Here is a 27546-nt window from a genome sequence, read left to right as displayed (position 1 = left end):
AGAGTTTGTTTTTCCTATACGTGCATCTGGTTTCAATAAATTCTTTGGTTTTGCTGTGAAACTGTGAAACGTTATACATCACATTTATTTTTCTGTCTGGCTTTAGTTTTTTTAGTGACGTCATATTTTGAAATGAATATTTTTTTCATTTTCTGATTATGTATTTCAATGGCAATTTGTATTTGATCCTAATAGGAATCCTATCTATTACAATAATGATTATATATATATATATATATATATATATATATATATATATATATATATATATATATATATATATATATATATATATATATATATATAAAGTATTAGAATCAAGTTAATAGGAAAAACAAAAAATCAAATAGAAATTAAACCAAAAAAATTATAAAAAATATAAAAAAAGAATCCGGCCTGAAGACTTTTTCAAGGGTCACCCTCAGGCAGGGATTCAAAGAAAGGGATTTTTTCTGTGAGGAAATACAGACATTGTCTAATAATGATTCATCGTGACCCGAAAATCCCCTGAAATTATGCTCAAGAGATATACCATTTTAACCGAAAGGAAATATAAAACAACAAATTAGAAGAAATTAACCACAACAAAGTAAAAATACAATAACAAAAATAACAATAAAAGCAAAAAATAGCACTAAAATTAAAAATTAAAAACGAAAAGGCTAGTACATACCATCAACAGTCAAAGAAACTTTAAAATATCGATTGTGATTCCCTGTTTTTAAAAAAACTAGCCGTAAATTATGTAAACAGATGTAGGCTCCCAGCTCCATCTATTGAGTGATCCAATATGCAAGGAAAGTGCTATTTTTATTTAAGCCAAAGGATTAATCCCAAACCATACCTTGTTTAATTAAAAAATTGACATTACAGTAATTTCTAGGAAATTCATTTTTAATTAAATTTTTAAGGAGGTTGTTTGATGCTTCAATATAAGAATTTTTATTATTGCAAACCCTTTTGATCCTGTTAACTTGTGAGAAAATTAGATTTTTGAAAATTTTAGATGAGAATGGTAGTTACATAGTTTTGTTATTTTAAAGTTGAAATCTTCCCTTTTATCGTATATATATATATATATATATATATATATATATATATTATTCAAGTGCTTCATCATGAAATAAGTGGTTTCAGCATGAAAGAAGTGGTATTGGAGAATACACGTCCAATGGGGAACTGCAGTCGTTTAAAATCAAAAGGCATGTCGGTGAAAATAATGGGAATGCGTGGAATGAGTATATCTTCTCCAATCGACTTTCCGTTAAGAATAGTTGCCTCGCTTCTTGCCGCGTATTGGTCTTTTGATTCTGATGCGCATGGCCAGATAGCATATAAACGCTGTCTTTCGATTCTTGCCGCATGTTGATCTTTAGATTCTGAAGAGCGGGAATTTGGAATTCGTAAGCGATCTACTTAAATTCTCGCTTGTTGCTTTTTGTTTGTTTCAGATGCTTGAATTGGCTTATTTCTACGTGCTATTGTGGTAGATCTTTTAAGAGACGGAAGTTTGGAGACATATTTTTGGTCGAAGCAATCAACACAATATACACTTGTATGACCGAAAAATCATTTTTCGATTCACTAAATAAATAGAAAAATTACTGTTAGCGCTGGAAAATTCCAATTATATAAAACATCGATAATGCCGCAGACAAAATGTTGTGCACGCTGAACGACAACATCCTATGTAGATGATTATTCTTTAATGAGAAGAAAAAAATTAACGCTTGCAGTAAATATTTTCAATTTCATTTCACTCACATTGATTAGCATCAATCATAATAATTTTAATTTGTTTGAATATATATATATATATATATATATATATATATATATATATATAAGATTAACTCCGAATGACACGTGCCGTTTGCAATTTACCGTTTGTTTTTTGTCAGTTGTCAGTTTTAAAATACAATCTTAGTGAAAGTGCCAGCTATAAGTTGGCAAAGTTTCATCGGAATCGGTTAACAGTACGGCAGCGCATAAGGTTTAGCGGCAGCGCAAAAAATCATTATTATATATTAGATATGTATTTTTATATGTGTGTGTTTGTGTATGAGCTGCTTTCGTATTAGACCTTTTTCTATAGGTACAGTTGTTTGAAAATTAGACCCTGAAAATTGTTTCTCAACCCCTAAAATTCCTATCATTTTTAACATTATTTATATTGTCAATTTAAAAAAAGATTAAAATAAGATAATGTTCTTATCTACTTTATTGATTTAAAAAAATGTATAAATGTGGGTGTTTAACATTTAACAACTCGAAGAAAACTGATTAAATAAAAATAAAATGACAGAAAGATTCATTAAAAATAATTATATATATATATATATATATATATATATATGAATACCTTCGTATTAGAATTTTTTCTATAGGGGCAATTGTGGGAAAATTAGAGGCTGCACATTTACACATTTTTCAACTAAAATTCCTATTATTTTTTATGTCATTTATATTGCCAATTTTTAAAAAAATTAAAATTAAACATCTGTTTTTATCTCCTTTACTGATTTTTAAAATGCTTAAATGTACGGTGTTACAAATTTAATAATAACTTGATGAAAACTAAAAATAAAAATAAAATAACAGAAAGACTCTATTTTATTAATCAACGACAATTATTTTAATTTTCCTGCGTTAAAATGAAACCACGTATCATTCAGTTTGCTTATAATTAATAGAATTATGCATCTTTAATTCAAATTCTAGTCACAAATAAAGTGTCCTCTGCTAAGCTGAAAATAATAGGTAAATTAATCATTAATACTACTTTATTGCATCAGTTCTTCACTTATTAAAACAAATGAGTTAATATCAATAAATTAAAGGATTTTATAGAAATACAGAAGAAATTGATTGTAAGCTCACATGAACGTAAGTGCAATGCTTGGATGTGGTTCACGTCCCAAACATATATCGTATATTTGATCATCTTACATTATATCTTACTGTAATGGCTCAACTAACTATAATATGCTGTATCCTCATCCATTCGTTCTTACCATTAGTATATTTATTACGTTAATAACCGTATTAATGTTAGACGGCATAATGTAGTGTCATTAAGACTAATGGTATGTTTCGCATATCATTTCAAGCATTTCACCCAATTTTATGCCCAGTAACTTTTCTGTTTTCTAATCAGATTTACAAGATTCACATAGCAGAGTGACTAAATCCTTCTATGAGACTGATCCTACCGAATTAAAACCGAATTTTTAATTAAAACTTTTAATTAAAAATTCGGAAAAAAGAAAATCAATAACAAGAAAAAGAAAAGAAAAAAAATCAATGAACAGTAAAAGAAAATCAATGAACAGTACTCATTCATAAATAAATGAACAAAAATGACTCTGTCTGAAATGGTGCTTTTTGCTTTCTCGTAATGCATAGAAGAAATAATTGTAATAGCCAAAGAATTCGATCTTGACATTTTGACGAGCCTCCAAGTTCCAGACTTTTCTTACCTCGAAAACACATATTTTGGCATTATGTCTATTTGCCGTGGTTTGTCTCTCTCAGACACTTTTAGTCCGATGTATAGAATTCGAAATTCGGCAGACTTATAACCAAATTTGTAAATTTCTGTCACGTTTTGAACCAAATTCATTCGCAGGAAGTCTATTTGGCTATTCAAGCACAAGTAAACTCAATAATTACAAAACACAAAGAGCTAGGTTGATAAAGTTTCAAAAACAGGTTGAGTATCTAAAAGATTCTTATAACATTTGAACCAAATCTGTCAAAAGGTTCATTGCCTGTCAGTTGGTGGTTTCGGATATGTAAGAGCAATAACTCATAGAGAACATACGCTACAATCGATTGTTCAGTATCATATTTCAGTTTTATTCTGTCCATAAAAGGCATTCATAATAGAATATTCACTCAATAATGTACAGATGTTAGATTCGCTTCACAGATCTATATTTCGTTAACTATTGTTTGAAATGTTGTGCAAGTCATTTGAGATCTTACCCAAGGCCCAAAATTTTATGCGGGGGGGGATAGAGGGATTGTAATAAGATCTTAATTGTTGATAATATATAAGAAAACTCCGGATATATAAGAAAATATGTAAGAAATATCTTAAAAGTTGTATATAAGAAAGTTCCGGATATATAAGAAAATATGTAAGAAATATCTTAAAAGTTGTATATAAGAAAGTTCCGGATATATAAGAAAATATGTAAGAAATATCTTAAAAGTTGTATATAAGAAAGTTCCGGATATATAAGAAAATATGTAAGAAATATCTTAAAATTTGTATATAAGAAAGTTCCGGATATATAAGAAAATATGTAAGAAATATCTTAAAAGTTGTATATAAGAAAGTTCCGGATATATAAGAAAATATGTAAGAAATATCTTAAAATTTGTATATAAGAAAGTTGCGGATATATAAGAAAATATGTAAGAAATATCTTAAAATTTGTATATAAGAAAGTTCCGGATATATAAGAAAATATGTAAGAAATATCTTAAAATTTGTATATAAGAAAGTTGCGGATATATAAGAAAATATGTAAGAAATATCTTAAAATTTGTATATAAGAAAGTTCCGGATATATAAGAAAATATGTAAGAAATATCTTAAAATTTGTATATAAGAAAGTTCCCGGAAAACCCGCTACTGTATATAATTATAATTTTAGAGTCTGATTAAGCAATCACTTTAAAGGGCAACATATCCCTGATATCCCTGGAGGAAAAATCTGCATATAATGTGCTAAATATCAATGCTCATTTTTCCTTTTTAATCCCCCCCAATCATAAAATTGAATCTATGTAAGGTATCAAAAACTTGTCCGTGTGTCAGATGATAGATGTTTACTTCAGACATTTTTCATAATTGAGAATCCTTCAGATGTTGTTCCTGACAAGCTCTTTCTAGTTAATTTACTGCATTAACTTCGGAACTATGTACTGTATAAATAAATGCTTTTCATGTTTTGCAACATTCACTGTGTATATCTCCATCACACTCAAAAGGATTTTTCATCTCACTTGTCAATAATAATATAAAAACTATAAACAAAATCAGTTCTTCGTATAATTATATTCATACGGATTAAAGGTTCGTAATTATTTTCTTATAATTTATGTTAATTCCACGATGTTTTCTCGTAACTAACAGCTCCAAAAATTGTTTTAAAAATGTACTCAAACAAGGAATAAAAATTATAAAAACTGTGTACACTAAGTGAAATAAAGACACAAAAACGAGATTTAGGCCCTCAAACCCGTTACGGTTACTTTTCGCAGATATCTACCGACAAGTGTACTGCTATTGAGAAAGAAAATGAATCACTAAGATCATGAATAATTTCTTGTTCTTATAAGGTTTTAAACTCTTAGATGAAAGATTCACCAGAAATATTCAATACAATTCAATAAAATCAGTTACCTCCTGTAATTTATCAGATCTGTAAACCGAAGAATCTAATTTAAATATCATTTTTGAACCCAAGTAAAGCGCAGCGAATTTATTCCATTTTATCATTCAATAAGACTGAAATTCTGTAAGTAAAAAGTTATTTGAAAGACATTTCAATATATGAACTGCTTTGCACTTTTATACTGTCTAGTTTTTAAAATATTTCTAATGATATTCACAATAATAATAGTTCTTTTTTTGACAAATTCACTGTTTATATTAACAATTTCACAAAAGTAGCTTTTATATTTTTAAAAAATGATTTTGTTGCGCAGGAGTAGGTTTCAAATTCATAATCAATAGAATATTTCTTCTAAAAAATAAAGCCCCATAATTTAAGTTGATTACCATTTTTAAATACAGAAAGGTCTAAGAATTTTCAAAAACATAGCAGCTTAAGATTTTCTCCCGAAAAATAACAGAAAAAAATTGAAATATTTACAATTCACATTTATTTTATGTTTTCGAAAGACATCTTTAATATGAGAAACAGATTGATTTCTTAAATAAGACAGAAAAGAGATTACTTTCAAAAATAAATTTTTGAAGAAATATAAGCATCCAAGAAATAAATAAAAACTGATGAATCGTAATTTTTAAATCCCAATGTATCTTTAATCAAAACTATGAGCATTTTAGCTAAACAGAGTTCAAAATGCGCATTTGAATTCGGATATTAATGTAAAAAGTCTTTCAAATGAACATTTAAAACATGGTTGCAGTTATTTTTAATAAGAAAAATGAATAAATTAGTTGTGATTTACTTGAACGCTAATATATATTTAAATGAGGCACTTCAGAGAAGAAAGAATTAACCCCCAAGACTTGATTCGAATTTCTTTAAATAGCTTTCTATATACATTAGTAATAAATTTCCGCAGGAAAACACAGTTTTCTAAGAGTAGGAAACTGATTTTCATATATCATTTTCTCAGTCCTTAAGAAATCACTCCTGTAAAAATTTGTTGCAATAAGAAATAACAAAGTTTCTTTCCGACTAATAATTTCTCTCTCTGTATTTCGTAACGAAATAAACAGCTTTCTGAATCAATTTCAGCTAAAAGTTCAGTAGGTATGATACCACAATACTTTTGAAAAACTTATCTTTTTTTAAAAAAATTATATTGATTGCAAGTAATGAAATAGAATGAAATTTATTACTGATTTATTTCAAAATCCTCTAAATGTATTTTTTCAACATGAATGTGCTTGTAGCCTGTATCAGTAAATTTTTGACGTACAAAGATAGACAGACATTCGCAATGCAGAAAAGTTGATTTCACAAATGCCTGAATACTAAAGGCTAGGCCATTAAGTAAAAAGTTTCCAAATTTATCTGGAATACTTATTCTTTGGATTGTAAACACTCATAAAAAATTTTAATTATATTTTTAATTAAGAATTAAATGCGTTTTTTAAAATATCTTTATAAGGCATTATAATTCCAGAACCAGTTTTAATTCAATACAAAGTTTAAAAGATGCACACTTGTGCATTTTTGACTATATGCAACTCAATTTTGAGTTTACACTATCACTATTGTAAAGACGAGTGATTTTTTTAAAAACAATCTTAAAACAAATGAATCAGTTAATGTGTTACTTCAATTAGCATTATGTTAATGTAGTCTATATTGCACGTTGGAATCTTTTATAAATTTTCTTTTGAATCGATATTTAAATATGAATTTCTTGTCGATTTCGATCATCATTTGAAGGGAAATTTTTATTTCTATTATTTAAATAGAGATCTACAATAACTTCAGACATAAATTTGGAAAATTGAAGCCACTTTCTAAATTTCTTAAAATTTAAATTAAAACTTTACCAAATATAATTAACTTATTCTTCAAAATTTTGAATTTTTTATATACATATTAACTTCCTTTCACAAAGCACATAAAGCTTTATTATTTATAATTATATCTTTTGCAGAGATCATTGCTTATAACTTGGTAAGAAAACCTGACAGTCATTTCTTTCTATTAATATTAAGCATTTGCTCAGTCACAACTATTTAGAAAAACATCTTTTATTATAAGACTTAATAAATTAAGTCTTAAAAAAGAAGATTTAAGAATTTATATGTTATAATATTCATGTCTTATTCAATAATTAGCTACTTTTTTGAAAGAAAATCCTGAAATAAGCATGCTCATTATATTTTAATAAATTTCTGATAGAAGTGAGCTAAAAATTAATAACATTTTCCATTTCTACTTTTTTATATTTATGAAAAAATATATCAAATAAAAACTTTAGAATTGAAATAATGATTTGTCCTTGGGGAAAGAAAATAAACAACTTAAAATCTGCCATAACAAAAAAATTATGTAACAGTAGTGTTATTTGGAATAAAATTTTGTAAAAAAATATTACAAAGTAATATCTAGAGAAATTACTTTCGTAAGTGAATTTATTAGCCATAAAGATAAAAAAAAGTGACAAAACACCTAAAACTTTTATCTCGTATATGGGGCACAATTTCATAAACAATTCCAGTTTGTCTTCGACAACAATAAGAGCGTAAATATTTTCCTCAAGTCAGCAAAGTTAAAAATTTGAATATATAGTTATTTTTTTAACATTATGATAATAATCTTCAAAAAGCACGGAAATTCCAGCCGGTACATTTATTATAACATAAAAACGACAAAATTAAATTATTCACAAACTTATTTTAGCAAATTTACTCATTAAAAATTTTTAGTTTTCACTCTCACGGTCTCACGGTATTCAAAGTCTTAGGCATAGTCTCTGCATTACATGAAAATATTATGAATCAAAAAACACATTCATGTCACAAGGGAACATTTTACATCTCAGAAAGGAATATTACATTATTTCTTTCTTGTCTAGTGACATAAGAAATATATGAAGAAGAAACAAAAATCATGTTAAAAGCAAGCAGTCTGATACTGAAGCAGTGGAGAAAATATCAATCAGAATGTGATTTAACATTTGTCAGAGTAGACGCGTCGCTTCAAAATAGCCTGGGGACTTCCCCAATAGCGGACAACCATTGCCTGTCACAGCAGTTTGAGAAAATATTGAAGGATATTCTTTCCTTTTTTCGCCTTCACACCTCTCTTTATAAAGATTATCTCATGTGGAGCAACTTATTTTTAAAATCTCTTGTTTAAAAGAAAGATCGGAAAGTAAAATAGGATAAAAAATAAATGAATGTGGAGGAAGTTATGAGCAATTCCGTTACCACCGTAGAGAGAGGGGGAAGAAATGCGTCATTCCGAAAAACGTGCCTAACATTTTTTTTTTTTTTTCCATCCAATGCATCTTTTTAGTAGTTAAAAAAAAGTTATCCTGAAATAAACTGCTGGATTCGTATTCTAGCTTTGAGATTTGCGAATTTATATTTAGTGTTACTGGAATTCTTTTTGTCATCACTCGTTACAGGGAGTGTGAACATTATCATCCATTCTGGGAGGATAATTTAGAGGATTCGAATGTAGAAGAAGTAGAAGAAAAATGGGATGAATGATCTTTTATAAATTACCGATTGTAACCTTTTGGACAGATTTTCGTTTCTGTTGAGGATCGTCAAACGGAGAATGAAAAAAAAAAAGTAATAATATATAGAATTGGAAAAGGATTTTTTTTTTAATTTTCAGGAGGTTCTTGCATTATTTGGAGGAAAGCAATCTCAAACAGAATGAAATAAAGGTCAGATTAATGATAGTTGTTAAACACGATTTGTTTCGATTTCCTTTTTAGGTTTCAAGTAGATATCTTGGTGTATACTTTCTTATACTAATCAACAAATAATAGGGTGATCCGTTAAAGTGAGGGAAATTGTTTCATTTCTCAAATTACCTATGTAATCTATGAATTACCTAGATAATCTTCACATTAGCTATCAAACACTCGTTAAAGTGAAAATATCTTTGCTGGAGCAACTGCAACGTTTCTGTACCTTATAGTAAATGTTGTTTATCTATTTTTTGATATCTAAAGAATCAAGTTAATAAAATCGAAGAATCTTCACATTAATTCATAGAACCAATCATCAATCCATTGATAAACTTCAATAGAAAGAATCAAACAGTTTAAAATATTATTGCAATTAAGGTAATTGACATAATGTTATTTATTTGTTTTTTGATATATAAAGAATTACTTTAATATCATCAAGCAAACAACAAATTAGATAGCAGAATCAATCATCAATAAAGTGAAAAACTACAATACTGTTACAAACCTGTAATTTTGCTTCCCAGTATGATTAGTGTCATCGTAAGAAAGACAGGATTTACGACCTGTCCTGTGCGTGCTAAGCGTCAATGAACTCAGAGCTTGGTGACTAACTTGGCGACTTTGGCGACAAAATGGATCATACTGGAAAGTTCGAGAAGTTTCACGATCCATCCAGTAGGAACCGAGATACACTCAGAGACGTCCTGATTGGTCTGAAGATTCTAGCCCCGCCTCCCGGAACTATAAAAGACACTTTGAAGCTGCGAGGAAGAAGTCGTGGTGTAAGTGAAGTCGTGTGAGAAGTAGCGACTCGACAGTTAAAGCGAGAAGGTCAGCCGTTGGAGAGACGGTAGAGTGAAGCTCACAGGAATCCTTCTCCTGCTGGATTCTGCCTATCCGAAGTCTACTGCTGTCTACTGAAGTGTGCTACTGTCGTCTACTGTGTTCGTCTCTGCTGTACATAGTTGTCGTCTGTGTACTCGTCGTCTTTGTTCTGTCCTGTCTTCGTGTAAATAAACGTCGTTGTTTTTTTTCTACTGCTGATTGAGCGTTCTCCACACCATATCACTTCCACTATCCAAACAAACCCTGAAATTTCGTAACAATACAAAGAATCAAACAGGTTAACATATTATTACAATTAAGGAAATGAATTTTCAAAAGGTATGCTAAAATTGTACTTACTTATTAATGCAATTTAAAGATCGGTGACACTTTGAATTGTGTAGCAATTAGCTTTTGCGACAAACACCTATTTATGGTACATTTCAAAAAATGTTACCGCTCTATAAACATCTATTTGGGGTGTGGTCATATTTTTTTGAAATCCTTCCCGATACCAAGTGAGTGTTTAGTTGCTGTTTGATTTAAGGATATTTATGCAGCAAGGACATCTTCCTTTGTTAAAAAATCTCTCTTTGCAAAGACTGAATTCAGATTTCGCACACAATTGTTTTAATATACCCGTTTTGCAATATCACTAAATTTATAAAACCCATGCTCTGTTTTACTAAGTACCGAAGCTGAAATCGAACGGACATTTTGCTCTGTCTACATCGGGTACATTCTCAAAGTAACACTCCTCGACGTTTGGATACTTTGCATTAAAAATTGCTAATATTTCCTTTATGAACTAAAAGTAGAAAGAAGGGGAAGGAGTAAGGAAAGAAAATGAGAGAAACAAACTTTAGAACTTTAAAGATACGAAAGCCTCTAATGTGCACATTTTCTAGTTAAAATGCGGAAAATTCTTGATTCCCCATTTTAACGGACACATTTCCGGCTCTTGAGCTTTAACTGTAACACACACACACACACACACACACACACACACACACACACACACACACACACACACACACACACACACACACACACACACACACACACACACACACACACAAGACGAATTTAATGCTTTTCAGATTCGTTTCTAATATTTTACCACCATTAACTTGGAAATATAAAAAAGCAAAATATTCCTTTCATTACTCAAGGTCGAATATTCGTATATACAAAAATATTAACTATAAGAAACGCTTTAAAACATTGGAAAACATTGAAAGAGATGAGGACAAATAAAACTTTGATCAGCAGAAGCCTTGCACCACATGTAGAAAGGAGAAAGACCATAGGATACTTCATGTGGTTCGTTCACGAAATCCTCCATGATTCAACTCGACTTTTTTCTTATCAATCCTTTTAATTGAGCAATTTCAAAGATTCGAATAAGAAATATTCAAAACATTTACTTGAAATGAGCCAGTCTTTTATCGTGAATTCATTCAATGCTTGTCCTGAGTAAGGAAAAAAAATAACTTCGCTTTTGTGAAATTTTACGCATTTGTGCACATTTCCATTTCCTTATCTTTAGATTTTTTAATTAGAAAGCATATTCTACCTGAGGATAGATTGTTATACCTCCCAAAAAAGAGAACATCTAATGGATTATGACTGAAGATTAAAATTGTAATGATATTTAACAAAAGTATTAAAATTTCATACACGAATTATCATCTAGTTAAATGTAAGAGCGTTTAGGCCAGATAATACTGATAAAATAAGCCCGAAGTAAACTGGATTTTTAATTTAATAATGAATAAATTCTATAATATACTGAAAGAATCAATAATATAAACAGAAAAGATATTACAGCTTTGAAAGTCTTGCTCTTTTTTATGCTTTTTTTGTATTTAATGATATTATTTTCATGGATGAAAAAAAAATTATTGATATCAATTTTGATTTTAGTTTTTTTAACATTATTGTTTTAGTCCGATAGATATTTTGTTGCAGTTATTCTACAAATTTTGATTGTTGATGCTTTCATAGTCTCTTTGATACAGAGTAATTGGGATTTATACTGAAGAATTTTTCAACACATCTGAAAATTTGGTAAGCTACATAGAACCCAATGCATTCAAATTATACCAGGAAAATTTAATTTGATATCGTAACGAATTTCATATAAATACCTGAAGTGAAATTACAGAACAACTATTTTATATTCAAAATTGCATCAATTGAAATTGTGTTGACTGAATGCATGTATATGATCAATAATATTCTATCTATTTTCTATCTATTAAGGCTCTACTAATTATATAAATGCATATTATTTTTATTGAAATTAGGAATCAGAATTATACAAAAATTATTTGTCTTCAGCAAAAAGCTGGTTCGCCGGAGACATTGAATGTATTTAATTTCGATTATAATGTTCAAACGTAATTTTATGTCCATGATTCCGTTAAATGGGCAGACATTAAAACCGTGTTATTTTAATTGTCTCACATATGATCTGTTTATTGAACCTGATTTATTTTTTTTTCTAATAGGGAACAATTCCATGCCAACATAGCGTTATTTAAAGCACAAATATCAGGTTCATCTAGTTTAGACATTCAGCAATATTAAATTTCATCTATTTCTTTGTCCTATAAACTACATAAATATTAAATAGAATTCTTCTTTAGCTCACGAAAGCTTAGAAAATCACGCAATGAAATATTTGATTAAGCAATGCAAACTACAAAGGTTTAATTGACGGCAATAAAATCATTGCTGTTAAATATACACAAAATATGTTAAAAAGTGAATTAAACTGCCATTCAAGAATTCTAGAGCAACAAAATTAGAATCATTGAAAACAATCTTTTTGACTTTAAAATGATGTAAAAATCATTTTTCTGTGGAAATATTTTCAGAAATGATCACACAAAATATAGTGATATAATAAAATTTTAATCAATTTATATTATAATTAAAATTTTAAAGAAACAAAATCGCTCAGAAATACAAGTATCCTCCCACCAAAGTATATCTGTGTCAAATGTTAGCTGTAGTTCAAATGTAGATAAACTACAACCGCTGTAAACAATCATTCATACATTTTTACATTCATTTATATTATATGTAGACATTAAAAATAAATATCATTTGTACTGAGATAAATGTTGTAGATACCAGATTTGATTGATAAAAATTAAGAGAAAATATTCAACATTAATTATTACATGTATATGATCAATAATATTTAGTTTTCTCTCTTTTGAATTTCTATTAATAAGACAGAATCATAATAGTCTTGTTACAATTAGAAATAAGAATTTTATAACAACTAGTAATAAATATCACTGTCGTCGAGATAAACATCGATGATATCAACTTTGGATGGATAAAAAAATTAAGAAGTTATATTTAATTTAAATATTAAAATCAGATCACTGAAAATAAAAGAAATGCAATAAATATAGAGACATGCATCATTAATGGAACCTTTAATACATAGAATGCTCTCACAATATTATCAAAGCTAATCAAAGTCATATAATTTCATTTTTTTAATAGATAAATACCCATTCCAAATTTTTTGCTAATATTTACGTCATTCGTGTAAATGAACAAGATTCATCTAACATCAGTCTTTCCTTTTTCTATGTAGTTCAAATGGAAAAACATGAAAAAACCCAACATTAATGAATGGCTACCAAATGAAGAAAAAATTTTTATTGGTCATGATTTACTTAAGTTCCTTCTAAATACGTTTCTTTCGCATTAAAAAAGCTACGATCTTTGCATATCAGCAGGAAGCAAAAAAGATGGACTTTCTGTGAAAAGAAAAATGGAAACATAACCTGCATTATAAGAGAAGTATGATGCTGAATATTTTATTTCAAAGCCCTTCTCTCAAATATTATTTCTTTATTTTCAGAACCAGTCCTCAATTTCAGCTATTATTCTCAATTAAATGAAACAAGTTGGTCTGTTTCAAATGACTGCAGGTATACGATGGAAAAACATATTTAAACATTTATATTGTTGGGTGACGTTTTCGATAAATTTTCTACAAGAATGAAATGCGACATACAGAAAAGGGTTTTATCAAAATTACGAAAACTTAGAGAATATGCAAATGTTACAGATTAGTATTTTTTCATGTTGTTACGAAATTTCCGGCTTCGTTTGGATAGTGGAAGTTATATGGTGTGGAGAAAGCTCAATCAGCAGGCGGCAGTAGAAAATAAAACAACGACGTTTATTACACGAAGACATCACAAAGACGACAACTATTTACAGCATAGAGAAGGCAATTATCTTCAAGCCGAGACATGCACACAACAGCATATAACGAGACTCTACTGCAGACAGTAGCGCACAGCTTAGTTCAGCACTAGCTTGACTCCGTCGCTGCTCCGCTAATCTCTGGAAGGCCAGTTCTTTAACGTCGATTCTGACTACTCGACTACTACGGCAGCTGCAGGCTGCCTCCTTTTATAGGTCTCAGGAGGCGAGGCGGGGCTAGGAGCCTCTCAACCTATAGGAACGTTCGAGACGTATCTCGGTTCCTAATGGACGGAACGGGAAAATTCTCGATGTTTCGGGTATAATCTATTTTGGCGCCAAAGTCGCCAAATTCGTCGCCAAATGGTCGCCAAGTTCTGGGACCTTCGACGCGACACCCGGACTCCGTCCAATACAGATGACTGTAAAACGGTCTTTCTGATGATGGAACCAACTATGCTGGGAAGCAGCATCACAGATTCGTAACAATATGTTTATAAAGGGAAACGTTTCCATTGTGCATTATATTATCGTTAAAGAATGAAAAGTGCTATTTCATACAATATAATCAGTTATTGCCAGAAATAACTAGATATTCTATGAAAGAGTTTATAAATCAGCAAAGTTATTTTATGGAATAACTGGAATTTCGTAAAATAACTGAATTATAAGTTTGAATGGCAACATATATATTGAGTTTTATTTTTTCAGGCAGTAAAAAGCGTTTTTTCCCCACTTTTCTAACCAATAAATCATTCTATACAGAATGCATTTTTTTTCAGACACAAGATGCAGCTTAGTTTCATAAATAGAGTATTCAAAAATATATTCTTTTATTTTCAAGGAAGACATGTTTAATATATTTATGAATAATCTTATTACAAGGTCAAATACTTCTATTTCTTAAAAGTTTAATGACAGAATACGAACATTGCTCTAATGCCACACCTAAGCTGTTAATGGCTTTTACTATATTTTATGTTGTTCTTCTAAATGTTAAATAATACAGCATATTTAAGGCGCTTAAAAAAGTTGTTTGATGGAAAACTTCAATTCAGGTAGAAATACTGATAATTTAATGTACTGAAGTATTCATTTTCTTTTATTTTCTGTTTCTTATGTCATTTTCGCCATAAAAATAAGAACAATCTATTATAATTTTTTGAATAAAATGTAAGACAATTTAATGAGCACCTTCTACAGTTTTGAAGCTAAATTTAGATACTTTACCAATAAGCTAATACAAATATTGCTTGTTTATTTTTGAATGTGTTCTTTTTAAATTTCCATGCAATGTGAAACATTTATAATCTCTGAGTAAATATAAGCCTTTCAATTGATTGCAGCAGCTTTTTTTTCATTGAAATAAATTTTTACGCTGAGACTAGCAAATTTATTGATCACAATTCACATAATCAACTTCACTGCAATTTAAGATTTCATCTTATCAAAAATTGTACTCAAAATTTCACTGAAACGATTCCGTTATAACGCATTTTATAATATTATAACAATCATATAGTTTGCTTTCTACTTCTATTTTTATTCTTAGAGCTACACAGCAATCAAAAGATGAAAAAAAAATATCTATTTTTAACATTATTCGATGGCAATATGGTTGGAATTTTTTGGATGTCATATTTATATTGTTTTAAAGATATTTGAGGCTTGCTGAGTGTTGCCTATCTGAAAATGAGGGGACATAGTTGCGGTTTGCAGTTTTCTATCCTGAAATTAATAAATTAAAAAAAAAAGTTTAAAAATGAAATACTTAGGAAAAATATTATCATTATTTGCTATTCAAATTTGTCCTGTTTATATTTTGTGTTACTTTTGACTTTTTCCTATTTCCTAACTAATTTCCTTAAATTTCCTTTTTAAAACTAGGCCGTTTTCAAGATCAGTATCGTTTTCTTGATGAAATCTGACACGTTTCTTTCATGGTACAAGGTAGAAAACTGTCAACTTTTCAAAATCCAAAAGTAGATTAAAATAATAATTTAATTAAAAATTAAGCAAGTTTTTTTTATGCTTTTCAGGCTATATCACCTGAAAAATTAATCACACACACAAAAAACAATTTTTACGCTATTTTAAAAATAAAAAAATAATCCTCTTTAATAATACAAATTCCTCTAGATACAATATCTTTCTAAAATTTTTAGAATATTAAAAATTTAATTTTGAATATAATTGGTGACACTTTTTTTTAATGTTACGATGCAATTCGAACTAATTTAATAATAAATTCAGTATTTTCTCAAAGTTAAGATAAACTGTTTTTTTCCGAACGTTATCTTTGAATTATACAGGGTGTTTATAATTAAAGTTAACCTTTTTAGAACTACGTAGCGTCCGCTCTAGTGGTAGGATATCGAAGAAACTTGATATTTAGGTTGTATGGATCATGCGGAAAAAAAATCTGCAATTAAAAAAATTAGTTCAAATTTCGGCCGATAGATGGCGGTTTTCATGTACGATAAAGGCCGTTATGCAAATTTAGAGTAATTTAAAAAGCCAGTATTCACTTCTGCAAAATCATTCTTCGCCATGTCGGTAGAGAAGAAAGGAAGAGCTTTACTGATAAAGTTGTTTCATCAGAACAACATAATTTGTCAGCTGCACTGCGAAAATATCGACGCTTGAAAGATTTATGAAAAGGGCCTGTGTCCAGGCAGGCTTTGAAAAAGATGATTATTAAATTTGAAAGGATTGGAGAGTTGGATGTGGTACAAAGAAGAGAACGGAAACGGATTTCAAATGAAACCGCGGAAGATGTCGCTCTTGCCGTGTCGAAAGAGCGTCTGATTCGTAATATTCTTCATCAAGTGCTCAAGCGGTGACACGTGATTTGCCCCTCCCTTGGTCTACAGTACCAAAAGTACTTCTACCCATTGTAAAGTGGTATCCATACACATCCATCATGTGCAAGCGCTGAATCCTGCAGACACGGAGAAGAGAAATCAATTTGCTAGAATTTTTTAGCCATAATAGCTGTTGACAATTCATTGCCTTGGAACATTTTGTGGTTGGACGAGGCTCATTTTACCCCAGCTGGAGTATTTAATACTCAGAGCTGTCGCATATGGGGTACTGCAAGTCCTAATGATGCGCATGAACAGTCTCTACAGCCTGATTACATTACTGTATGGTGCGGTTGTACTGCTGATTTCATTCTTGGTTCCTTTTTTTTTTTTTTTTTTTTTTTTTTGAGGAGAATACGCCTCATGGCCCTTAAAGGTGTTCCGTTACGGGTAATCGTTACCGCGACCTTCTTCAGCAGCAAGTCATTCTTGCGTACAAGAACGAGAATGTTTAGGGACTACTGTCTTCATGCAAGATGGTGCACCACCTCACATTGCTCGACCATTGACGGCATTGCTTCGTGCCCATTTTGAAGATCAACGGGTAATTTCAAGAAGTTTTACAACTTCCTTGTCTCCGCATTTTCCGGACTTAGATCCCTGTGATTTCTGGTTGTGGGGATTCCTGAAAGATCGTGTCTATGGAGGAAGCATACGGACTCTGTATGAATTGAAAGCAAGTATAACACGTCATGTTGCTGAAATTGATCGATAAACCGTTCGTGCCACTGTTGAACACGCCCTCATACGCTTTGAACATGTGCTTGATGAAAATGGAATACACATTGAGCATATAGTGTAATTAAATAAAGTTTTTAAGTTCCAAATTGTGTTTTTTGTTTTTCATGCGCTGCCTTCTCACCTGGCGGTTGAAATTGGAACTAATTTTTTTTATTGCAGATTTCTGTTTCCCATGATCTATACAACCTAAGTATCAAGTTTCTTCGACATCCTTCCGTTAGAGCAGAAATTACGTAGGTCTAAACAGGGTAACTTTAATTATAACCACACTGTATATACTTTTTAATTTGAAAGTGCAGTTATTTGTAGTAGAGATACATTCATCAAATTAAAAATTTCTCAATCTTAAGAAATAATAAATTGGAATCTTAATAAAAAACATTACATATTAGCAATTTAATAGCCTTGACGTCCAAGTAAAGTAGAAGATCATTAAATACGTCCAGTTGCAATTTATTTTATTACCTTGTATATTTTAACTGTACCCAATGTTATTTTTACTTTATTGTATGCTTAAAAAAGAAGCATACAATCTGAAATTGTGTTTTATTCGAAAATAATACATTTATTTATAAGTCAATAAGCCAATAATCAAAGAATGAATAAAAACTCAAATATTAAACAAAAATTAAAACTTTAAAAAGAAAAATGACAATTTGCAGGCAAATAATGTGCAAAGATATGGCAGGTTGGCCAAAAATTGAAGGCTACTGTTGATTTTGATCTTCATAGCACCAATAAAGAAATCGTTTTAAGACCTCATAAGACAAAATTAACTGCAGTGGAAAAAAATTAAATTTAGAGATAAGAACTATCATGATAGCGGTTTGCTCAAAAATTCAAAGTTCTAAATTGTTCAACACTATGTTTGTTTTTTTAATATTCCATTGAACAGTTATTAATAATTCAAGCTGTTACTAAGTTTCTACTCAACATAGGAATGACGTTTTAGAAATAATATTAAAACAATTATTATTATTATTTCTTTTTATCGTATTACAGCATGAAATGATGTCATAAAAATTTGAGTTGAAATGTTCAGAAATACTTCTCTAAGAAAATTCAAAAGTTCAGTATCATATATTATGCAACTGAATCTATCATGTTTCTTTCTAAAAATATCTTCTATAAAAATTCTATCTATATTGAACAAATACATGGTAGTAGTTTTATGTAAATAAAATCAGAATCTTTTTCCGTACTTGTTTACATATGATCTCTGGTTCTGAAACGTGTTTCTCTCAAAAGTAATGCACGAAGATGGAAATATGCATCAAAGTAGAAATACTCGTTCGCTACCGTAGGTAAATACCAAAACAAAGATATTCGATATATGTTTTTTTAAATTTTTTGGTTAAATCAGATGACATTTGCACCTATTTTCCTTCTACTTTGAAATTCAACTCTTGTTTGCGTTTATTTAGTTAACATTTGTTATTAATGTATGATCACATTTTCTATTTGATATATTTTTATTTAAGGGAACATTGGACTTTGAAATAAGCAAAAATAGACAGAAGCGGGATATTTTTTATTTTTGTCATTTTTTCACCTAAATACATGTTTATATTCAATTTAAATAGTGTTTTAAGATATACTGTTTAACAAAATGAATATTTCAAAGTGATAGAGAAAAAAAAGGCACCTTTTAATTACTTTCCTCAAAATGATATTGTAATTAGATTTAAATATCTTTGAAATGTTCCAGGTGTCTTAATCTTTCATGAAATTAAATAGAATTTTTATTAAAGATTTTGGTTAAACATTAAAAGTAAACAGAGTATGCATTTTATATTTCGAGTTTTTTTTAGATAGTTAAACGTCCATTTTAGTTCTGAAAAATATAAAATTCTTATGAAAATTCAGTAAGTGCGGATAAAACATTTAAAAAAATTATCATACACATTATAATTATACACAAAAATTATATACAAATTTTTTCTAAATAAATTTATATTGGGTAATAAGGAAAAAATCTCGAAAAATTAAAAATTGGGTCACCTAGAATATTTTGAAATATCAAAAAATTATGTATCTTTTAATGTTTTGAAAATAATAAAGAGTGTTTTAAAGATGTTAGACGTATTTATATTTTAATACATATGAATAAAAACTTTCCTATCTTTAAGTGAATAATTCGCAAAAATGCCTAAGAGTCCACAGTCCCTTTAATGTAATTTTATATCGTATTACTTATTATATTTTGAAATGCTGTCTATCGACATGTTCTTTTTTTGTAATTAAGATTGCCTTTGTGCATTCATTGTTCTGAACGAAATAAAATATATAAAACGTTTTGTCCAATAGTTAATGATTAGGTATATCGTGATAGCATGTAGAGATTTCTCAAAAAAAAAAAGCAATATATATATATATATATATATATATATTGATATCCAAAAAAGCAAACATGATAATGAAGTAAAAATGATAAAAACTTACTTCTTTGGTACTAAGAAAGAAAGAAAAAAATTAGCGCAGAGCTTCCACTCTTTGGTGAATTGTGATATGATACGAAAGAGAAAACGTTGAACTGTTGCTGGTGTTTATTTTCTGATGTAAATTTAATTGGTGTGCTGTTACATTTTGATAAGGGGAAGTGCCAGCTCATATGTCGTGTCGTCCCCGTATCTGATCGGGGTTGAAGTTTACGAAGTTCGTCCCAAAATAGATCTCGTGTTATTCTCAAACAGTATGTTAATACACGCGTAACCTTTATTGAATTTGAGTATTTTAACGATGTATATAGTAAAAGACAATTTTATTGTGCCATGATTTTATATTGTTGTTGGTGAAATTTTGTTGATTTTTGCATATTATATACAGGGTGATTAAGAAAAATTCGCCAGTTGATGGCTTTGTCACTACAAACGTGTCTTATTAGTCAAACTGTTTTATCAACTGGATGTAAATGCCCATGCTGCTCTTCAAGAATACCGGTAATTAAAACAGTTACGTAGAGGATCGATGACCATCACTAACTTAAGAAGAATGGTTGAATTATTTGAAACAACAGGAATTCTTGGTGTGAACCCATACCGAGGACGTAAAGGTGTGAAGCAAGAACAAGTTGAAGAAGTTGCAACAGCCGTTATGGACCAGGCAATAGTTAATAAGCAGGGTACCAGCAGTGCACGTTCAGTATCAGGAAAACGATATCCCGTTCTCGACGATGCAGAAGTTATTGCGTAAGATCCTGAAATTTTATCCGTATAAGATAAAACCTATTAACTGATGACACTGATCTGAATCTTGACAATTTCTGGTTATGAGGTTCTGGTTCACTTGAAAGGCGTTGTGTATCAAGGACATGTTCCTGACATTCCTATTTTAAAAAATCAAGAAACGTTACATGCCAGACGAATAAATGCCGATAAGCTGCAAGCCACCGTCGAAAACCTCGTGTACAGCAGGCAATTATTGGAACATCAAGTTGGTGGTCACCTTGAGCCAAATTTGTATGTTGCTATAATAAACGTTTTCATTGGTATTTGGTGTCTTGCCATTTACTGTTTCCATTGGCAGTAATATATTCTTTTCCTACACATTATGCTCTTGCAGCGCTAGGATTTCCCCTATCGGCGTTTCTTGGTTTTTTTTTTTTGATAAATCAAAACCGCATACTTTAATGCGTATGGAGGCCATTTGTTTTATTTCGTCCAGTACATAACACGCTACAGGGCTCCGAACACCTCCTGTTATTTCTTGATCACCCTGTATTTTCTAATGTTTACAAATACCTTTATGCCTTACCCTAATTACGATTCTTAATGAGATATTCAATAATTAGAATTCTAAATCTCTAAATAATTCAATGAATTTTGAAATACATTCTGAATATATTGATTTCCAAAAATTAAATGAAAAGAATCCCACAAAAATTAGGATTACTCAAAAAGTTACATGGGAAATTTCATGAAATTCACTCACAATATGCAGCATATAATATAGTATAAATGGAAAGAAATTAGCAGACTGTTATGACGGTATAGAAATTAGCCTATGCATAAAATGAACAAATTAGATACGTCAATTTGTTACAGGAAAACTATCTTTAATACCGAGTATAGTTAATATGGAGAAGTGACACAACGATGTGTGATACTGTCAGTTATGTAGTATATCAGTTCCGTTAGAAGTCAGAATATAGTTCCTGCATAGCAGCTGAAAGTGTGACGAGGGTCTGAGGAGGAGAATTGAGAGCAGATATTCATATTACTAAAACGTCCCAAATATGTGCGATAGAATCCAGGTCAGGTGATCGACCTAGGCAATCCATACGCTGAATCATCTCCTGCTGAAAGTAATCATTTCAGATGTAAGCTCTATGTGGTCTAGAGTTGTTGTCCTATAACATAAAATCACCATCTATTTCTTAGACATAAAGTCTCACATTCCAGGTAGCACAATGTGTTGCACAATATTGTGCGATATTATATAAAATTAATCAATACTTCAGAATATTATACAATATTGTGAATACAATATTATACAATATTGTGAATACAATATTATACAATATTGTGAATACAATATTATACAATATTGTGAATACAATATTATACAATATTATGCAATATTGTGAATATTGATTAATATCATACAATATTGTACAATATCGGTGTGCTACTAGGGCCTATATAGGCATTGAGGATAATATTTCTAGAGTCTGAGCCTTAAATGGCTTTACATAGAAAATCATGAAGGAATGTGCGTTTACCCAAAGAAATATCTACCCATTATCTGATACTACTTCATGCGTATGTATTTTTATAGATGATAATTATTACCAAATATAATTATAAGTACAATTACTTCGAAGGCTAAATCTTATCCTTAAAGAAAACTGTCAGTGAACATGTTGACGTGCTCACCACAAACATTCTCTTTTATGATGTCACGTGAAGGGCAAGCAAATCGCTCGTTGCCTCGCGTGCATACTACTTGACGAAGTCTTGAACGCGTGTGAACGTTGACACTAACCTTCCAATGGTTGTAGCAAAAGAGGATTTGAGTAGAGTTGGAATTACAATTCTATTCCTTTGTGTTTATAACGACAAATATCGGGCAACGGCGTTCATCGTAAAGGTTGTTGTTTTTTGCTGAACATCATGGATGCCGAAACTGTGGTTTGGAAACTGTTATCAAAGTCTATGAACCACATAAAGGCTAACATTTAGCCTTTTGGACACTTCTGACTGATTTCGTATTTTCTTTAATTTCCCAGTAGCTCTTCATCGTAATTCTTCGATAAAATAATATCTGGAAATCATTGTTAAAACTTGGATTTCTCATCTCATGATCACAGCGAAAATTTGCTTGATTTATTTCAACTATTATATTTGAGTAAATAGACACTCCAAAATACAATCTCAAACATGCAATATTATACTCCTCAAAATTGCATATTCCGATTTCAGATTCATTAAATTGAACATTACAGTTACTCTGCAACTCTTACTTGACAGCATACACAACTTGTGTATGGATTATATTATTTTTGAGTGAGTTGAGGCTATTTTCGTGATATTTTTCTTAAATTTCAGTGTAGATAGCAAATTTCTTTTCAGAAAAGAGATTTTGGCATAAATTCAAACTTTTAAAACTAGTACCAAGAACTCTCCAATTTAAAACCTAGACATCTATTTAAGAAAGCAAATCATATCAACGCCATTCCATATATGATGTTATGGTTTATGGACACTGCTAACATTGGTTATGCGGTCATAGAATATGCCTCATTGGTTTAGGGGGGAAAAATTAAAAAATGTAACGCATTTCCTCACGTACTATGGTTGCCAATCGCTATGATACATTAAGCCAGTAACAATCGCTTTTAAATAACACAAAATGTGTGATTTTTAATCTATCAAATAAGCAAATAAAAACCGAAAAATCGAGATATTTAAATTCCAATGTACATTTGAATGAAATTTGGAAAGTACGCTTGTCTATTTTAGCAACTGCATTTAAATAAACAGGCTCTTCAAAATGCACTCTGAAAATAAAATATTAATAAAATGCTTTTCAAATTATATTTGGGGAACTTTGTCACAGTTTCGTCGAAAAAGAAGAAATCAATCAATTTTGAGTGCTTTACTTGAAGTCGTAGATGATATTTAAATGAGCTACATTTCCGAGAAAGAAGCGATCTCAATGCATGACTCGATTTTATGAAAAGGATGTTGAATATATTTTAGAATTGATTTTTCAGAGGAAACTTAAATTTCTTCATAAGCAGGAAATACGCTAATAAACTTGCATGAACCATTTTATCATTCAGTTTTAAATGATATACTAAGAAATAGTATCATTCCTTACTTTTAATGATTATTTCTGTCAAAACCATGCGACAGAAAAGTCCAAAGAAACATTTTTAGCTCAGTTTTGAATGCATTTAGTGTTTCACTTGAAAGCTTTCTCGTTATTTGAAATTATATCTGCTTTGAAATTTGAATAGCTATTTTAAAACATTCTTATCTCTATGGATTCCATATATCTATGCATTTTAAATGAAAGTACTTTACATTAATATTACCTGTATAATTCCTTATGTCAGAAAAGACATTTGATCTTGTCTCTTATAAAAAGGTGTCTCAAAATTAAATTAAGGTTTGAATTTACCACCATTAGTGTGTAACGCTCCAATTTTGCTAACCCTAAAATGTCAGCTGTCAAAACGGTTTTTTTTAAAGGATTGTCAATACTTTATTGCAAGAATGGTGCCAAATTCAAATCTGGAGTTATTTTTAGGATCCCTTTATATACAGAGTGGCCATAATATAATTTTCTGTCTTTGGCGGCATCTTCAGCAGAAACGAGTGAACGAAATGGAACCACATTTCATATACAGACCGTGGAAGGAGTGAGAAGATGAATTCTGTCGAAAACAAATTAGTACCAAAAATTGACGACAAGGGAAATACTAGCGCTGTGGGGGTACAGTTATGAATGACTTCATAGAAAATAATCTTTTATCATCATCAGTAGGGTCCCCTAGAAGCTCTGCTACACTTTCACTGTGTTGATCTTTCCTGTTTACAATATATTAAATAAGATATATGACATTCTTCGCTGTTGCGTGTAAACTGTTAGTTTCCATGTTCATAATAGCCAGTCTTATGTTCTATCTGGAGCATCAACAGCGTACACTGTGGATTTCAGGTACCCCCACAGGTAATAGTAACATGAAGTGATGTGAATTGGGCTGTCCTTTCGTCTGAAAATATTGGCTGATAACTCTCTGAGATCTGAAATGTTGTCGTAAAAGGCTCTGCACTGAGCGATGACTATGTGACCTTGCTCCATCTGACATAAAAATTGTTTAATCCAAGCATTGGCTTTGCTGCAATTGCGGAATAACAAAAATTTGACGCATTTCCCCATATTTTTAACCATTAATGGTGCAGGTAATACGACCTGTTTGAATGAGATTCTAAAACGTTATGGAATGATTATGAATTGGTAGTGAAACCGCACCACACGGTCAATCATTGAGAATATAATGGCATTTCATGGATCACTGTGGGATGTTCACGTGCCCAAATATAACAGTTCTGAGTATTGGCAAACCTATTCAAATGAAATGAACCCCATCCCCTGCAACATTTACCGATACTAGTCAAAGTAAACTTCCATTCGGGCAAGAAGCATTAAAATGAAAAGTGAGGCGCATTTTATGATCTGCATGATTTTTGCATAAGATTTTAGATACAGTAGCACAGGACATATCAGTTTGACAAACAATTGCATGAGCACTGCATTACTGCTAGACCCTGTGTCGCCGAACTCTGCTGTAGAAACATCTATTACTGCATCGTCTGGTACTGCTTTACGTGCTCTACTGGCTCTCAGTCTTATTGAACCAGTTTCCCCGAATTTTTTAACCATAGCTCTCAGTGCTACACAAGACATTAGGCCTTTATACAGGGTATGAAGAGTTCTAAATTGCTTAAGATCAGCTACAACATTACACTGTATAGTGTAGAACGGTTTTACCAGTAAAACACTCTGAGGTAAGGTAGGGACGATTATGGATATATCAACAGTCAATCACAAACAACAGTCAACATCACAAAAATAGTCAAGTACGAATTGCTAACAATTCGTTTGCTCTTCCCTTTCTACAAGGAATGTATGTCGCTGCTGTCACGAAGCTGCTGTATTCTGAAGCTCTAATATTTGAAGCTCTTAGTACATTATCTTTCTTCTAGTCTCTAATATATAGAAACAAATATATGAAGTAAAACAATTGTTACATTTTCAATTTTTTACATAAAAAAAACAAACGATCTAAATGAAATCACTGGACGGAAAACGTGTTATTCAGAAAAATTTAATACTGCATTTATTAGTCGCATTTCATTTTCATCTTATTGTTTTTATGTCTGTTGAAAGGGTATTTTCTGAACTCTGGGGGAAACATTCCGAGAGGATGCAAATTCTGCAGGCAGTAGTGAACAATTCCCAATCATATACAGTATTTAATCTCGCATTTGTCTAGAGCCAATATTTCCTTGCATATGGCGATGCATTTTTGTTTCTGCTTATATATTAATGTATGTAGGCATGTAGTTTTAGATGCCTTTTCACGCTTACTAGTTTTGATATCTCAAATTGTTGTATAGGATCGACTGCAATGTTTCTAGAGCAAACCTTGTTCCGTTTTGAGTGTAATCAAATATTATGCGTTTATCCTTCATAATTAGCTTTATAATTAAAAAAATGCTGCTATCCATTTGTTTTATATTATACACAGATGAATTTGTAATCATCACTTTGACGTTTCTTGGTATGCCAGAGCATCGATATCATAGAAAGATAATTACTGGAATAAACGTCCATCACTTGCAATAATATTAATCATTTATCCTTGCTGTCTGCGTTTACAAGGACGGCTACGAGAATATTATTTACTCTACTTAATCGTTCTCCGGATGGTAGTATCATATCTTCTTTCAGCCATGCTCATGGTCGTCTACTTTTTAGTGTTGTGCAGCCATATGAGTTTGTCATGTCGAATCAGATTCCCACGGATCAATGATTTCTATGTCAATGACTTCTAAATCATTTTAATTTTTTAAAACTTATCTAAACGCTAAGAGTTCACTGCTGCTATGAAAAAAAAATCGGACACTAAATACACTTAACTTTAACTGGGGTAGTCTGGAATCTCAGACCTCTAAGGATGGACATTCGGTCAAACATATTCTATTTTTAACTTAATCGAATAGATTTATTATATAGCTTCTTGTTTCGTGACCTTTACTACAAGTGTGATTTCCCGACGGGTTTCAGCGGATGGCTTTTTATTTAATATTTAAGCTATTTTTTTTGTTCGAGGTCTGTGAGACCGCACCTACTTTCTAGAGTTGCAGTATTATTCAAGATTTAGCAGATGGCTCTAAAACTTGGTTCTCGAAGTATCATCCAACCTACTGATCCTCGTTTTGAAGTAGAGCTTCAGAGACTTTTAAATGAAGCAGAAAGTGATTTTAGTGATGATGATAATTGTACAGAAGATTTTTTTCGATGAAAGTTAACATGATGCATGTTAACTGATGCATGTTAATGATTCATGCCTGCTAACTGATTCTGATATGCATGGTCAAATATAATTAATTTTTCTAGTGATAAAGTATTTTGAAAAATTTCTAATATATATTAATATACCAAGAGATATGTCTACAGAATTTACAGTTGATTTTTATACTATTATTTA

Source organism: Argiope bruennichi, chromosome 3 (genome assembly GCF_947563725.1).
Source record: "Argiope bruennichi chromosome 3, qqArgBrue1.1, whole genome shotgun sequence".
NCBI lineage: Eukaryota > Metazoa > Arthropoda > Arachnida > Araneae > Araneidae > Argiope > Argiope bruennichi.
The sequence above is the reverse complement of the archived record's forward strand: the minus strand, read 5'-3'. Positions refer to the sequence as shown.